The sequence below is a fragment of the Sipha flava genome, unplaced genomic scaffold (genome assembly GCF_003268045.1).
Source record: "Sipha flava isolate LNK unplaced genomic scaffold, YSA_version1 87_pilon_pilon, whole genome shotgun sequence".
Taxonomy (NCBI): Eukaryota; Metazoa; Arthropoda; class Insecta; order Hemiptera; family Aphididae; genus Sipha; species Sipha flava.
The window spans coordinates 157872-176984 of record NW_020273629.1 but is presented as its reverse complement, the minus strand read 5'-3'; positions in this window follow the sequence as shown (position 1 = coordinate 176984).

Below are 19113 nucleotides of genomic sequence, written 5' to 3'. Positions count from 1 at the left end.
GAGTACGGACAAGTCATACAAATCCAACAGCGGCTAAGACATATTATGATCTGTATCGTATGTGCACACGGTTATCATAATTTATAGTGCAGATTATTGTAATAATTAGGACTCGGAAGTTGATGACCTTAAAAACATTAAATAATGTCCTTAAGAAATGACCTAAAAATATTACAAATATTTGTTTTAAATTAAAAAAATACATTTTTTTTAAATATTTTTCACTATTTTACTGTAATATTCTATATAAATTTATTAAAACTTACAAATGTCCTTAAAATATGAAATTGAAAAACGACAAATATTTATTTTATACATTTATCAGAGCTTACAAATTACTCCAAAATCAAAAAAAATTACAATGTTCAATTAGAGCGTCTTTGATGTCATCATAAGTAAATGAACGATGATTATCTGTTTATGAATATTTATGTTTGGAAATATTTCTTTCCATGTCCACTGAAGTGATTGGGAGGCACAGACGTGCACTAACCGACGTTTTAATTTTTGTCAATATTACGAAAAAAATAATATAATTTAGATATAATAGGCATCTGTTATTCACTATAAAAAGACAGCGACCCGACGATTGTAATCGACGAGATAAAATCGGATACTAATCGAATATTAGGAAATAATAATAAAATGTACTTAGGTATAATAATATTCACAACAATATGACAATCACGAATGTAATCAGCGAAATAAAATCGGACAAGTCTTAAGTTATCGGTATAATTGTCGATAAGAAACGATAAGGAGTGAAATTTTGTGAAATAGTAAAAATTACTAAAAATTAAAAAAATGACTTAAAAATTAAAAAACACCAAAAAATGCGAAAAAAAAATGCAAAATTAAAATTAATTATTCGGATTCATATGCAAATTAAACACATTTGTGGCCACGAGAGCATTGTCTAAAAAGTTTCAAAAAAAAAAAAAAAATGCAAAATACATCAACTTCCGAGCCCTAGCAATAATTAATCGCGAATACCGATAAGAGTTATAACAATTATTATTATTTCGTGATGCTTTGCATGGGAATAGTTGTATACGATTATAACGAGTATATAAGTAATAAAGCTTGTATAATATAATAAATACCATTAAAATTATAAGTATATTATGTAACTATTTATATAAATATAAGTATTATAATGATGAAGTTATTACCTTTATTTATTTTATTCATATTTTATTAGTTTTATTATGATGTTGTATCAAATAATTTTTGTTTAAATATGCAATTTAAAAATCAACACAGAACCAATATAGATATAGTATAATAACACTTTTGAAATAATTTTACTTTATCTGAGTGAAAACATTTTAGTGTAGATATAATTTATAATTTAACTATAATTTTAATTGCTGTTATTATTTATTTTATTTAATGTAAACCTCATTCAAGGTTCTAAAATTAGCTATTTTCATATTATATGTATAATAATAGTATAATATTGAGTGACATTTAAATTTAATATGTTGTATATTATTGATTGAAATTGAAAATCATAAATTTATCGTTGGTACATTTGTAATATTTTTGAGTGATTAAATTTAGTTATACGAGTATAGTTTGTATCTTCAGAATTGACAAGTGAAATAAATTGGTACATTAAATTATTATTTAAAACAACATTCTTTAGTAGTTTTCTATGGAGAATTTTTTAATTTTAGTTCTATTTTAATGTATTTCATATACACACTCATATATATTTATATTTGTGTGGCATACTAGGTAGAAATAGTATAACCATATAGAATGGCCGCAAGTGTTTAATTTTATAATTGAGTTTTGTAAAATTATATTTATAGAAATTATAAATATAATTTAATATTATTATTTCAGTGGGAAAATGATTTCTATTCGTTCATGTTATAGGTGCCAATTGGAAACAACCGACCGACACAAGAGTGAAGCACCCGAACGAGCACCTGCGCTGAACACAAAAGACTTCATATTGTTATTTCGCCATTTTGTTGCGTACCACCCGGGCCTATTATTATTTTCCCTGCACTCAGAATGAAAAATGAAATATCGATTTAAACAATGAAGTATACTGAAGAATACACAGTGCCGAATGGAAAAAGCATAGTTAAAATACGATTTGTTATTTTACCATCTGAATCGTATTTACGGTTAATATTTCTAATTTTAATACATCACCACGGGCGGTAAGCCGACTCAAACGATCCCGTCTGCATTTTTTATCCACGATAACCTTAGGGTGAAAATCTCCCCTATTACTCGTGTCGAATATATATTTATCGATAGTAGACGTTTAATTTATATGAAAAAAATTAAATGAAACCTTTATGTTGAATTAGATAAATTGTTTCGATAGATGTATCTATACTAATTTATTTTATTACTATTGTTTATATCAAAATAGAAAATAATAAACAATGGTTATTAAGTAACTTGGGTAGTACTTTATAATATAATGCTGTTTAAACAAATCATTTAGTAAAAACAAATTTTTGGAATATGATATTTTTATAATTATATTTATAATATACAAACCAAGCTTTACTACTCAAGACTCGCACTACAAATTATTTGGTATGGTTTATTTCCATAGTAAATATTGTAATCGTCTTTCTATAAATGTAAATAATAAGATTTTTTTTTAAAACTCTGATATTATTTTTAGGTTTTCTATTATAAACTAATTAGTGAATATATCTTAAGATATTAATATAAATATTTAATTTTTTTTAAACTTTTAAATGTATTGTTTTAGGAAAAATTACACACATACCTTGAGCTCTATATGTGCCGTTATCGCAACGTTTCACGTTTATACTCATTATAAAATTAGTTATTATTTATTGAAACTATTGAAAAATTATAAAAACATGTTACTTAATATCATTCATAAGATTAGGGCTTATATAAATTGATAAAAATAACGATTAGAATTGTTACACACTCATCCGAAATCATTCTTTGATCTCTTAAAAAATACCATGGTTTTAAGGGACTTGTAGGCGCCCGTTTTAGTTATTAATGCCACTAGTTTTATTGCTATTTTTAGGTGAACCATTAAGTAATTGAAATCTTGCAAACTTTATATTCTACATCCGTATATAATTGTATATTGTTTATTATTTCAAGTTGAAAAATTATGAGGAGTAAACTATTTTACGTTTTATGTATTATACATTTTTTTAAAACAATAAACGAAATGGTTTGAAGTTAATAAATACTACATGATTATATACTGCGAGGAAAAGTATTTTTCGTTTTGATTTATATATAAGAGCATTTAGTACTTACATAAAATTTTATTTTACAACAACCATATAAAAGTAGGCTCTTAAGTATAATATACAAACCCTAAATTATAAAAGAAATACTGGGGTCATAATAGATACACATTATAAATCGACCATAAAATAATCTAAATACGCAGATAAACGACACTTTAAAGTGTATAGAGCTCATAATTATATAGATAATTAAGTGTTATTGAGAGACGCCGTATTTATTTACATCCATCCAATGCATCCTATTTCCTAAACTATATGTATCATGTATATACATATCTACACATGTATTCTATAAATATTCGACAGCCTTAAATTAAATAGCCAGGAAAATAAAAATAATGTATTAAATGGGTGAATTGTGTTACTGTAAAATTATTTAATGCAAATATAAAATAAATATTATTAATTTCATAATTAATCATACTCGTATGAAAATCTAAGACTATTTTGGCAACTAAATAATTATTTAAAACAGTAAAAAGTTACTAGCGGAAAGAGAAGCACTTAAAAAGTCTGCATAGAGCAACTGCCTCACATAGGTTTTAGCTACAATCGGATTCTGCCCATTGTGTGTTCGTGCTGTTGAAACGTACGTAGGTGCATACACTGCAGCATTGGCATCGAACTCGGAATTCAAGTCTGGTCAGGGCTAAACCATATTTTTAAGGTGGTCGGTGGTGCCGCGATGGATTAGTACATGAGTAATAAGTCAATTAATCTATTAACTATAAATCCTAATACTGCTCATTTAATAATTACAATTGAAGACGTTTAAGTACCTAAATTCTATGAAAAATGCTGAAATTTGTTAAAATTTTTTGGAAGTGGGTAATATACGTGCTTGGGTGGGGTGAGTTGTAAGTTGTAAATTGTATGGTTATTGACCAGATCATTCAACATTTTATTCGGTGACGCTGCACTGAAGGGCCATAGTCAAAACACATTTTCAAAGGGTGGGAATAGTCGGTATTTTATGAGAAGCATTATACAAAGTATAAGAAACTTTTTTTATAAATTTTATATTTTGGATATAAATGTATTTTGATTATAGATAAAGTTACGACTTTTCGTAAATGTTTTCTTAAATTTATTATAGTAGGTATATTAAAATAGGTAATGACTGGTAATAATTAACAATATCACACAAGATTATTATTTAATACAGTTGTGGTTTCCAATTTGAGTTCAAATTCAATTACCATTTGACACTGAGGTTTTTTGTTTGTTTTCAACCATATGCCAATATCGTTAGGTCAGAAATCTGATCACGAGCCATTGATCGCCCGAGTGAACAATTGTCGGGTCTTGGAAGGCGAAACGCCCTAATTTAACCCCTTTCCCTCCCTTAACTACGGCCCTGTGATAAACTCCGCAACAGCGGTCGACCCGTCGTCAGCTTAGTAGATCTTCGTACGATTTAAATGTTTTTCATCCGCCAGTCGATAATACTCTACAGGTATTATAATACTACTGCGTTCCTTCCGCATCACCGTCCGCTTTCTCCGCGCCGGCGGTTGCGAAACGAAATCGTGTGTGCTGCTGCTGCTGCTGCGGCCACGGCAGTGCTCGCCGGCGCGCAGTGTTCTACGGACATTTCGTGTACTGCTATGCCGCGCGTACGTAAGTGCGTGAGATCACGCGCACGTACAATACACATTTAACCTGACGGATAAATCGCGTTTGTCTCGATTTGTATATAAAATACACCGCGCCGTGTCGCTCAGCGCGTGCGCGCGCGATAACAATATAATATTCTCCTGGTCGCCGACGCGCGCGTACGTTTTAAAACCGCCGTCGCGGTCGGTCCGCGCTCACGCGCGCCGCGCGCACGACAGGCGACCGCCGCGGCAACGCGCATACAAGCACACGTACATAATTACGATCATATACAATACGTTGTGTATAATGATTTATGTGCCGCACGCGCGCGCGCGCGCGCGCGCGTGTGTGTGTGTGTGTGTGTGTGTGTGTATGCGCGCGTATAGAAAAGTAATATTGTAACGCGCGCGACACGCGGATCGCGTCGGAAACGGGTCCGCGCGCGCGTCCGCAAAGAAGCGCACACGAAGTGTAGAATAAAAAAGAGAAACGGACTGTTGCGCAGGGGTCATAATAATAATAACCGTATACGAATACATATATACATAATAATAACGTAATGAAAGGCGGAAAAAAAAAACTGTACACATACATACGCTCGCGTTTATATTATTAAGTTTGTACGTGTATACTTTTGATAAAAAAAAAAAGATACACTGACGAGCGGCGGAGTAATGAGAAAGAGTGAAAGAGAAACAGAGAGAGAGAGAAACCACGAGATAAATGTATAACGAAAACGGGCGAAAAGCGTGCGCGTGAGCTTTGAATATATTATTATTATTATTATTGAACACACGCGCGTAGTTCCTACCTACATATATACGTGTATTAAATGTATTATACATATATTATTGTACACGAACGTACTGAGGTTATTATTATTATGTGTCCGACTTATTATATTATTCGACGGTTGGACCGCGGCGATAACAACGACTACGCGCACGGCTGCTGCAACGGAGACCACCCAACGTGCGCGCGCCCGAGCGGGGGCCTCCGCGGTACCGCTGCACACATTACGAAGACGTATATATGTATACATATTACGTACGTGTGTTGGAATATAAAAATAATAATAAAAATACACCGTCGTATTTTTTATATATATATAAATATATTTATATACATGTAAGCGCGCATAGGAGGTACGCGCGCAGAGGCTCCTATATATGTATATATATATATTTATGTGTACGTGTTGTGTATGCACACCGTCGGTGCTCTGCACAGCGGCTAACCACTCCTGCGGCGGCCACGGCCATACGGCACGCGGAGGACGCCGACGACATTTTCTTTCTTCTGCCCCGGTTCGTGTTCATAATATCATGTGTCTGCGCGCGTCCATCGCCGTTCACTGCGGTGTTTATGGAGTTTCCCGAAGAGAGAGAGAGAGAGAGAGAGAAAACTAAACGTTAGAAAAATATATGAATAGGTAACGAGGGAAAACGGTTTAAAAACTGTACAGGTAAATGTGCAATTTTCACTCGTACCCATCGCAATGAACAAGCGTTCCATTTTCGATGTTGCGCGAGTTTGGAATGCTAGTATACATCGTGGATTATACATTGGTTTATGGTTTGATTTCCAAGGTGAGTAATTTTTACAGACCGACTCGAAATCATCCTACAGGACACGGAAACCTATTAAAACGTAACGAATTAATGACATTTAGTGGTGATATAGTATGATTTTGATTCAACACTTAATAATACCAGCGTTACTGTTATGCTATACATCAGAGGTGGGCAACTGACGGTCCGCGAGTCTTTTCAAATTACATCATAAAATTTTAAAGTGTACCGTCTATATTCTTTCTTATCGATATAATAATTTTTATCTAGTATTAAACATTGTTAAGAGTCATATGTATAACTTACAAACATAGCTGTTAGTACCGAACTATTTGACTAGGTATATCAGTTTTTTCATTCATGTTGAGCTGTCGTGTGTGTTGAATTTATTATTTTGGTGTATATAAATGCTAATTTAAATTCATGTTTTGAATGACTTTTTTTTTCCCTATACTTTGGTCCGATGCATCTTAATTTTCTAAAAATTGACCCTCTAGTTACTTTGAGTTACCCATCCCTGCTATATATAGTTGACGCATTTAAGGATAATGCTAACTGTTTTTTCCATTCCTATTTCAGGTGTCATAGCAGTAGGTACCTAACCTATATATGTGTCGAAGCATGATTCAGGAATAAGATACGTCGTACCTAATGGTTCAGTTTTACATTGGCTATTTGGTCTATACAAGGGTACTAATGGTATTATTTATCGTGTACTCAATCATCAATTTGATGAAACGACAGAACACAACGAACAATGCATACATTATGGCATACATAATAATGCGTAATTTATGATGTGTATAATATCATTATTACTCATTATATAAGAGGTTTAAGATACAAATAATGTTAGGAATACATTTATTATGATATTCTTGCTTTGATTGGGCATAATGCGAACAGTATTGAAAAAATATTGAAAAATAAAAACGATAGAAATAGCTTTCAATCTTAACTCGAAATTGCTGCCAAACATATCAACTGTATAATCGATTACCGTATTGTAATCGATAAGCGCAAATTGTTTTTCACCAAATGTGATAATTTCTTTTTATTGGTATTTTTTTATTTAAAAAAAATTAATAATTCTTAATGTTCCCTAATCAAAATTCGAATACGCAAAGTATATTGAGTTGGTGTAGTCGCCAAGCGTATAGGGCTTATAGGGCGATAACACGTACCTACAATATTATTACACTTATAATATAATTATTATCTTGCAGAGGATACGTTTACTTGTTTCGTTGGTTACGTTTTCGTTAAAAGCTGTTGTATAAAATCATCCCGTCATGTGCGATTATATAGACAATAGAGAATAGTTTTTACGCGTGTGTTTGTATTGCGCCAAAACATAAGGCTACTCCAACACTCACGTAGTCACGTGGGTAGGTTGTTGGGTAGATGTACTAGTGCACACACACGTGTAGGTAGACAAAGTGCACATTGTATGAGTATTTAAATTGAAGAGTGTGGCTGCGGAGTTCGCTCGCGATAATTAATTAAAACTCGATTGAAATAATAACCAGTTTATATTACGCTCATTATGATTTTACAATGGAAAACATTGTTCGCCGTAACCTCCTATAATGTATATAATGTAGTGGGCACCTGTACCTACATGCAAGTATAATCGATGTTTGAAAAAATTAATTAAACGCACACGCACGTGTTAAATCGCAATGGTTATGCACTTGGCATTATGGAACACGTTAATTTACGTTATATTTACAGGGTGTCTCGTAGGCCTTGTATTTTTATAAATATAATTTGTCCGACCATGTGGATATATTTTTATTCACAGTATTTATTATGGTCCATCGATTATTACTAAATATCACTTATTATTTTAACATTATCCCGCGTTAGATGTTAGTAATATTTAAAATTCACTTTAGAAAACAATACATTTTAATTTAATTGAACCATTGTTATTAAACATCTTGTGAGATATTTATATTTCCACATTTATTAACAATATAAGTAATATAAATAAAATTTATCAATTTAATTAATTACATTTTAATGAAATAGACTTAAATAAGATAATTCACTATAGTCGTATAATACAATGTAGTAATTGTATTTATTTTATATTAGGCTCGCTTATTTCCGAGGTTATTTCGTCACGGTTATTGTTACACTATTTATTATAAACATCTTTTATAATAGTTAAATTATCGTTAGTTTTTTTTTTATGTGTATTCATATCTTCAGTACTGTATTAATATTCAGAACTTATTTTAAGTTTCATTTTTATGATCATTCATCCAATAATAAAAGCTCCTTACTAATTCAATACTTATAACTTTTAAAATATCATTATTATATTGATGTAGTTAGTATGAAATAAATATAAAACTAATTTATAAATAGAAATCGTTGAAATGTCATCATAATTTTATGTACCTATAATATATTATTATTATATATTTACTATGTATATACTTGGCTGAAAGGGTCTGTAGAATATGTGCAGTATAATTACGTAATTTATAGAGAGTTATTATTATTTTTATAATCAACGTCAACTGTTCAATTCGTATGGTTACGTTTAATTAGAGAGAAAAAATTTAAATTGTTTTACAACTATTTATCGATTTTTGACTTTGAGAGGGTGACGTGACAATACCTAAGTGTTCGTTTCGTAAATACCTGACTCTGTAGTTGTTAAATATAAACAACTTTTTTGCGTTTCATTTTAATATCTACATGATTTTATCTGCAATAAGTATTGTTAAAGTAGACTTAAAAAGGAAAATAAATAGTTTTGCTTAACAGATTTACTTTATAGTCGCAAGATATTTATTAGTTTGACACCTTTAAATTTTATTCTGATTTTAATAATAGTCATAAGATCGAAACTATGTATGAATATCATGATCAAAATTTTAAATAAACACATTTATTTTGATCCAGATAGAATTACAAAAATTTGACATATATAAAGCAATAGAATAATGTATAATTTCTACTAGAGGAGTTGTAATGGTCTAATAGTTTAAAAAAATATGTTTGATAAATTTGTTAAAAAATTATACTTGCAAATTAAAAACAATTAGGTTTAGGGTTGCAGAAAACGCAGATGATCGCGGATTGTTGATTAGGTAAAAGACACTAATTTCACTTAAGTGAAAATACGAACTTAATGCATTATTAATTAATATTAAATGCAAATTTGATAATAACTATCCGTCTTAATCGTATTCAAAAAAAAAATTCTGAACACGTACCGTGGATAGTGTTAACTATTGTTATAACTAATAATTTTTAAACTTTAAATTTAAGGAAAAATTCATGTAGGAAAAGTTTGTTCAGAACTTTTATGTTTTGACGTACACTTACTGCAGAACAAATTATTAAGTTTCAACTTGATTCACAGGGTTTTATTTAATAGGAAATTTGAATTTTAAAACAAAGCGAATGCATTTTTAAAAATAATATAAATCTTGATGCCTAAAAATACGTAAATGTTTTAAAAATTATACTAAATCTCTAAAATACTTATAAGATATTTTTTTAAAAATCTATAATTATTGAAAAGTTATGAAACAATAAAAACTTGAAGAACTTGAGTTACTCGTGTATTGCATCTAAGGTTATGAGTTTTCAGTAGTTTTTCATAACTTTCAGGAAGTTTAATGGAAAATTCTAAGTGATCCGTAATATATAATATATGAGGTTATAATGTACATTTGTGATCAATATCCAATAAAGAAAGTGTTTTTGAAACATGTCGAACTCTGTTAAGACAATTATTACTTTTCGCTCCTTTCATTATATGTATAATTTAAAATATTGCACTTATCATATAATTACACTGATTTAAAATTATAATTTTATAAAAATTCAAAATGAATAGGTATCTTGAATCTAGGTAATAGTTGAATTTAAATAAATACTATTAAAAATTATGCTCTTAAAATAAACGTTAAAAAGCACTTATGACTTTTAATTTTTTGTAATATTCATATTATACGGCTTTAGCACGGAACAAAAAACAGTCATAGTAGTTTAATGAATGCTAATATAGTCTTATCTACTGATAATAACAAAATTACGGTGTTAAAATAATACTAATAAATATAATTATTCTAGTTGAATTATAAGGGAATACGCATTTGTATAAAAATCTGGGATTTTACAATAATAATTGCGGAAATATACAATAATACTTAAAACAATTATATAAAAACATTTTTTCAATTAGACAAACAATTTCTAAGACATTTAAAAAAAAAAAATTGATAAAAATAAGGTATCTTAATCAAGCTATACAGATGTAATAGAATCTTTATTTATTTTAAAAACATCTGAACAAATCCTCTTTCTGCGGTTTTTTGTATTTTAATTTCGTATTAAAAAAATAAGGATATTGTATAGTTACACCTTTGAGTTGTTGCCTACCAATAGACTTTCTGATAAAAATCGTAAGAATTCGCTTTTTAGTCTATGGTTTTTTCTCGTTTGGTTACCAAACCATTTATGGAAAATATTTACGCATTGTTCGTCCACAACTATAAAGTTTTGCCGGACACAACAAGCTGACCAAATATCAGGGGGCGAGCAATAGAACTAACGTGAGGAATATCCTTGCTGTAAAAAGTTTCCTGAAAGACGAGAAGTCTTTGTATTTTAGATGTATTTTCCGGCCATACAGATCATAAAAAAATCTGAAAATATACTTTAGGACTGATATAATAGATATTCTAGCTATAAAAAGTAAATTTGACCATCTATCTTGACGTTATAAATATTCAAGCCGGCCACACCAAGCAGAGATAGGACTGCAATGAATTTTTAATTACTAAAAATATTTATAATATTATATTATATCATGTTTACTGCTGTGAACTGCTATGAAAAATTAAAATTAAGAAGTTTTACTTTAAAAATAATACGATAGGTAAATATATAACTATACGAATATAGTTTTATACTGCTCAACATCAAGCATGAAACGTTTAATAATAAATAAAGATTTTAATGCAAAAAAATATTGCTTAATATGATGATATTAGTGTACATGTAATGTAATCTAATATTTATGCACACAAATATCAAAAAATTTACTAAAAAAAGTTTTTTTATTATACAATTAAACATAAAAATGATGTAAAAAGAAAATGCAATATAATATTAATTTTGGAACAAGTATCAACAAGACATTATAAAATGTGATTTTAGATTTTCAAATTGAAAAGTTAAAAAACTTTCTACGTCACAAGACATTATAGGGCATATTTAAGACGATGATAACTATCGCACAATTATTATACAATTATTGTAGAATGTAGAATTTCTAGATTTTTCCACACATCATAAACAAATATATTGTATAAGCGATAAATAAAAATTGTATTATTAAAATAAATTAATTTATATTTATTTACTTTAATTTACTGATCAATAAACCTACTGGTATGTGCCCCAAGGGAAGACCTCGGCAACGATAGAAAGATAAAGTCAATACAGGTATAAGAATGATAAACGGAACAGCAAACATCAAGACTGCTATTGACCGTGACGTGTTGAAGGGATTAATAGAAACTGCTTAAAAGCCTTAATGGCTCATAAAGCAAAAAAATTAAAGTCTATAGGCACGATGATTAACACTATTTTGCACGTGTAAGGTTTGAAATTAGTCAAAAATTATAGCTGTGAGGTGACATGATATCAATAACTAAATACGCACATCATACACGTACATCCTATCTTAAAGATGGAATTTGTAAACGTGCAAACTAACTACGTCGAGGTACACAACTATAGTATACATATTATATTATATATATTATATATTATATAATATATTATGTATTGATAGAAACAGTTGTAGATTTCGCGTTCATACTCAAAATGTGCACTATTATACGCACAACTAAAAATGTATAATATCAATAAAATAAATATGTCGTATGTCATTGTGTAATATGTAAATTAATATATTATATGGGTATAACGAGCACATAATGGGTACATGTATAGATTCAGTCCAGTAGTATAACAGTACGCGTACGCCGTGCCGTACAGGTACTGCTATTGTACATCGGATAAATTATGTTACGTTCCAGGATTAATCCGAAAGGACGACGACGACGTCACAGGAATATCCAATTCACCGAAAACTTCGTACAATGCGAGTATGGACCGTCTGAAACGCATTTACATAACACAGGACTATAATATATGTTTATATGTATATATGCTGTACCGCAACGTGCGACGATGGAGGCTGCTGAAACATGCAATCCCTCCCCCTCATATAACCCGACGGATGCTCGTTGTACAACCTACACCGTTGAGGGGTGCGCGCGCGCGGGACATGATGGCTTCCACGCGAGTATGTACATACATGCATATGCGTATAATGCGACGGCGGCGTCGGCAACGGCGTAGGGGGGTGTGTGCACTCGGCTGTCAACGCTCCGCCGCGCGTAAAAAGGGGTCGCGCGCTCGTTTCGGCGGGGTTGATTTTTGAAAAGCGACCCCAAAAACATCACAGCAACCGACGAATGGTATTTTCTGGTTTTTATGCTTTTCTCTCTATCTCTACCTCTCTCACTCTCACTCTCTGACAATGTTTCAGCACATGACCGTATATATGTATACAGTATTATAATACGTGCATACACATATATGGCTTTTAGGTCTGGGGCTTATGCCCTACTATATAACATATTATGGAGAAGGGCCTAAAAGAGTGTGCGCAGCTAATTTTAGTTTTTTTTTTTTTTGTTGAAATTTTCGAATTCAATACTTGTGATGATGACAATGTTGTATATTGTATAGATGCACTTCTTATTGTATAAATATACACATTGCACACTTTTCTTTGAGATGGCGATTTTTTCTGAAAGCCATGCTCTACCAGAGATTTATATAGTTAATGTTATAAAAATCAATCTTACGTTGTGCAATCCAGTTTCAGTCCACAATCTTCTACCATATAATTTTAACCAGACTGTTACCCGGTTATAAAGTGTTTATAGAATATGTGTTTTCTAATTCGAGTAATAATTTTCGAATAATTTAATTATTTTACCCTGATACCAAGTCCGTCAATGTTCTAAGTGTAAGTGTCTATAATTTGATCGCATCAACTGTACAATTATTTACACGTAAATAATATTTACGTTAATAATAATTATTTACGCATACCACAATAGTAGTACGAAGCACTGACTACTTAGGAACTGGTATACTTTTAGGTATGTGGGTACAATGAATATGTATAGGTATAGTTGAATTTGAGGGACCATCAAGATACATTTTAATAAGTAAATTTAAATGTTATACGCTATTCATCGATATTGTTGTGAGTGACAAATTTATATTTAAAAAAATACACTGTCTCAACAGTCACAGATTTAAAATTTTTTTATTTTTGTCGACGATCGATCGAAACATACACATAATATACAAATAGCACTTAGTCCGTAACAGCTGTAGCGGAGAAAATCGGATTATTCAATTATCGCTGCTACCGCAGATATATATGTTTATATACATACGATGGTTGTAGCTCCCAGATCCCTCAACTATGAAAAAAAGCGGCAGCAGCCGTCTCGGTTGAGCGCCACGCGATGCACTGGCTTGTCCCCGGGAACCGGATGACGCGTGTTGATCGCATATATATATATATATATATATATATATATATATAACTATTCTACATGTACGTTGAAACAAAAATATAATAATATATCCGCGATGTACTGATTACATTAAACCGCTGTTGTTTGCACTCTATAGCAAATTAAATGCTTACACTCAATATAAATCCAATGGTCAACATAAATATATTGAAAATGAAAATCGTATTTAATATGTACAATGTACATTGTACATGTATACTCATATGATGAGGATATGGAAAGAAGCACGATCGACGCAGCGTATCATAAAGCTTAAGTCTTACCCATCAAGGAAATATAGAAGAGTCTAGTTCGGTTTAACCGTATATAACAGCTTCAAATAGATGAATGTCCGATGGTATAGAAATCAATATTTCTTTAATAGCTTTGGGCAGTTTGTGTCTGGATATTTAACTATGTTTAATGTTACTAACGAAAGTTAATGTTTTTTTAATTTGTTAACTCTATTTATATTCATTTTTAATAAAATAGTTTATACAGTGGACTGATACTGTATACTCACAAGTTCCGCTTATGTGATCACATTGGTTCAGGTCATTTTGATTATTTTAACTGGTTGATTCCATAAAACATTTTTTTTTTTTAATAATTCTATATTTTCAAGTATAAGTTTAAAACTAAAATTAAATAAAAAAATAATAAAATTTCGAAAAAAGATACCTTTAATTATTATAGTTCTAGATTCACGCCTGGTACTTAAGTAGAGTACTTGTGTTAAGAATTCGTGCCGAATGAAATTATTATATCCATTCAGTGCACGTGTTTGTATTTCGTCAATATAATACTTGCACAAATGTATGTATATGAAAAAAAGCTGTGGAATTTGTATTTGAGAGTGAGGAAATAAGAGGGGGCTGTGATGAGAAATAATACGTTTTTATTGTTATTTTAATGAATGAAAAATACCATATGTGCGCGTCAAAGTTGAATTTACCAGTATGTGGGTAACGAACATATGGTTTGAGAGAGGGATGTTTTTGAAGTTTCTATATAATTTATTAAACAAAATGGATGTTATACAACGAAACTCCTATGTAGATGAGTGGAAACCCGTTATAAATATTTCAGTTTATTGGTTAAAGTAAATACATATTATAATAATGAATGATGGAATCTGGTTGTATAAACAATTGCAGGTACCAATATTTAATTTGTATTTTAATGTATAAACTGTGATTTTATTTCAAATCAAGTATGTTATTTTACTTATAATCACATATATTATATATATTCTACTAATTCTACTAATTGAATAATCAAATACTTGTCTATAAAAAAAACATGGTCTATAAAATAATATCGTAAAAATAAAGCAATCTATATAAATGACGCACAAATATTTATTCAATAAGTACAGAAGAAGTAAATATAGGATAGAAATCGAGTTGAAAATTTAATTCTGAGTTATAGCATCTACCTACTTATTTTGGAATGATTACTGATTTTTCGAAAGAGTTTAAATTGAAAGTTGATATTAAATAATTATAACTACATTACGGTTATGTAGGTTATGACACACACACACACGCGCACAAACACACACAAAATTTAAATTATACTTAAATTTACATCCAAAATGTTAACATAACTAGTATCTATTCGTACATATTTTTAAATATACATATAAGTATTAAGATACTATTAAATTATATTAATGTGACAGGAAACATTAAAACATTAATTGGAGATTTTCTAGTTTTAAAAAGATCATTTGTTTTCGTAATTTGTTATATTTAGATAAATACGAGTATACTCGTATTTTTCATATACTATATACCTTAATCAATTCTATAGCGGAACGGCTACAACTGTAGGGGAAGGAGCATTAACAAAATTGTTGACTGTATAGTTTCCTAAAATTTGAACTTAAGGTACGCAATAATTAAGGTTTTGAATTGCGTGCAGTGTTTCAAATAACCTATCAACCCATCTTTTTTATACATGCATTTTTTTCTATTTTTTTTTTTTAACGAATTTACAAAGAGATAAATGAAAATGAGAAAAATCGTTGAAGGTGTATATATGTATACATCTGTGTGTGTGTGTGTGTGTGTGTGTGTTTATATATAAATTACGTCGTTTTAATGGCTATATCGATAATTAAGTCGTTCAAGGATTGGTACACACACACACGCATACAATAAAATACATAGGTATATAGGTGTACTAAATATATATATATATAAATATATGTAATTATGTGTGCAAAAGAACGGCTAACAGGGGAGAAACGAAGAGAAAACGGAATTCTCTTTTCGCCCTCGCGCGTATATATTGTATGGATTAAAGGCGGTGAACGGACTGAGCCGACGTAAATATATATATATATACATATAGTTTTGCGGAAAAAGAGGGGAAAAAGTGCGATGAGCGAGAGGGATCCGTCTCGGGGTGGTGGAAACGTTGATAAATGGCGAAGAGTGGCCCCGTTAACGCCGCCGCCGTTGGGCACTCATCGATTATTCAAACAACCGACATCGCATTTGTACAGCCACACTACCGCCGTCGCCGCCGCGAAGGAAAACTGACTGTTTTTGAACTTCTTTATTTTTCAATCTTTATTATAACTACTAGCATTATTATTATATTTACATAACTTAAGAATCCATTAGTTGTTTTTTGCACTGCCGGATTATCCATCTATTAATGTTTATATGCTTGCAGTTATCTACATGTACACACACACACACACACATATTTATGTGAAGTAAATTTCTTATATACGAGTACTTATTTAACTCAATTGAAATATATTATATTTATAAATTCAGTGCTTTTGCAAAAAATATTTTTATGTTTTTCGTGTTTTTGTTAAAATAAATATTGTTTTTGTGATCAAAATTATAAAAAACATCTACACTTATTTTATCAAATGTTTTAACGAATGAATACAATCGGTCAGTTGAACGGAATTTAATGTAGGTATAACGTATGAAAAATTCTTTTGTATAGTAATATTTCATACACACCTTTATATTCATGTATTAAGCATCTGACACATTTGTTATATCGTCTCGTTTTGCCCTGGATACCAACATACTCGATACTCATAAATATTAGATATTTTATACATTGAAGTTTACGATCATTGAATTATCGGGATTTATTTAATAACAAAAAATAATAACAAGTTACAGCATACAAGTTAAATTTCTACAGAAGTCTGTGGGATATATTTAAAAAAATATAAATATGTTTATATTTACATTCATCGTGTACACCTGTATATCATACCTATCACGTTTTTTTTTTGTTTTTTCATGTCAAATTGACTATGCAGTATTGTCTGTTTCCATTCACGACGTTCGTATACACCCGTTTGATAGATGGTTTTATTTTGATCTATGCGATACCATCACATCTTGCCCTAGCGTTGCTGAGTTTCACGTGAATGTTACGCAAGCCACACAAGACGATTAAAATATATAATAATATTTTCGTATACACATACCAAACAATATTGTATATACACATATCTGCGTAACAGTAGTATGTGTATCCATTTGTGGGTCGAGGTTTGCGTTTTCGTCCGAAAAAAAAAACGATCTTATTACTTTCGAGCGTTGTGCAACGACGCGACAACTTTCGATGTAATGTTAGCGAATCGACAAGACGTCGAAACTGAAATAATTATACAGCAAAGTATTTCTAAACAAAAAAAGATTATTTGAATGCAAATCAAAGGATAGGTAAAAATGTTTAAAAAAAGTATAAACTTATTAGTTATTTCATATTGCTTACATATTTAAATCAATCATAGTTACTTTTATATCTAACCCTTGGTTTGTATAAATCAATAAATTTTAACAAAATACGACACTGATAGGATATATACAATTGAAAATTTAGACATCCACTTTGAATTGATATTATTTTTATAAACAACGAAAGGAATGTAAATATTTGAAGTAAAAAAAAAACAAATAGGCATTGATACCGATTCCTATGTGTTATGTGTAAGTATTGCGATGCAATACCTTATTTATATTGGTGGTGCCGTAATAAACGACAATACACTGGTATTATAGGATGTATTCAAACTGTAAAACTATATAAGCTTTTTATTATTATGATAATTAATGTAAGTGAGAACTGAGAGCCTCATCCTGTGATTGCTGTAACGATCGTTACATCATAGTTTATACGGATAGTATATCAATTAGTAGTATAGTATTAGCTGATTAGGCCCTATGTCCCCTTTAGTCACCTGTATCGTATGGCCTATAACCAATATCGAATTTATGTAAGAAAAGGTAGTTCGGCCACGATGATCACCCATTGTAACTGAACTTCATATTGTTCTGTTATAGAAATCCATACCTACTGGTAAGTTATATTTATTTATTAAACCTTTATAATTATTTGAATCAACCTTTATTTATTTTAAATACTAAGATTTTTTTTTTCTTTAAGCTTCAAAATGACGGTAAAATATATTCGAAAGGCCCAGGAAATTTTCACCGAATATATTATATTTAACTGGTCACCCCCGAACACGTTACACTGTCTTATAAGTTACCACACAAAAATACCTCTCTCATTTTATTTTTACCCAATATAATACGATATCCAGTGCTAGAATTGGGAAAAATTAAGTAGAGGAGCTCAGTCCAACGATTTGAAACTGCGTTCTACGTGCGCAATTATTTGACACAGACCCGTGAGGGGCTTCGTCCCTCTCCTCCCTCCACCAACCTTAAATATATTTTGAATACCATTTTTCAACTAAACAAATATTTAAATTCCAAATATAATATGTTTTGATAGCAATACCAAAATCCTATATTTTACAATAGAAAATAAAAATAAAATAATAATTAACATAGGTGATTGCAGGCGATCAGGCAGTCCCATGAATCGAATGATATAATCATATATTTGGTTTTTGTTTTTATTTATTTTTACTCTTTAGTGCGGGCCACGGTCTTAGAAGAATAGTCTAGGGTCGTGGTGAAGGCATTTATTTCTTTCCGAAATGACGATATCATCGATCGCCAATATTAATAACAA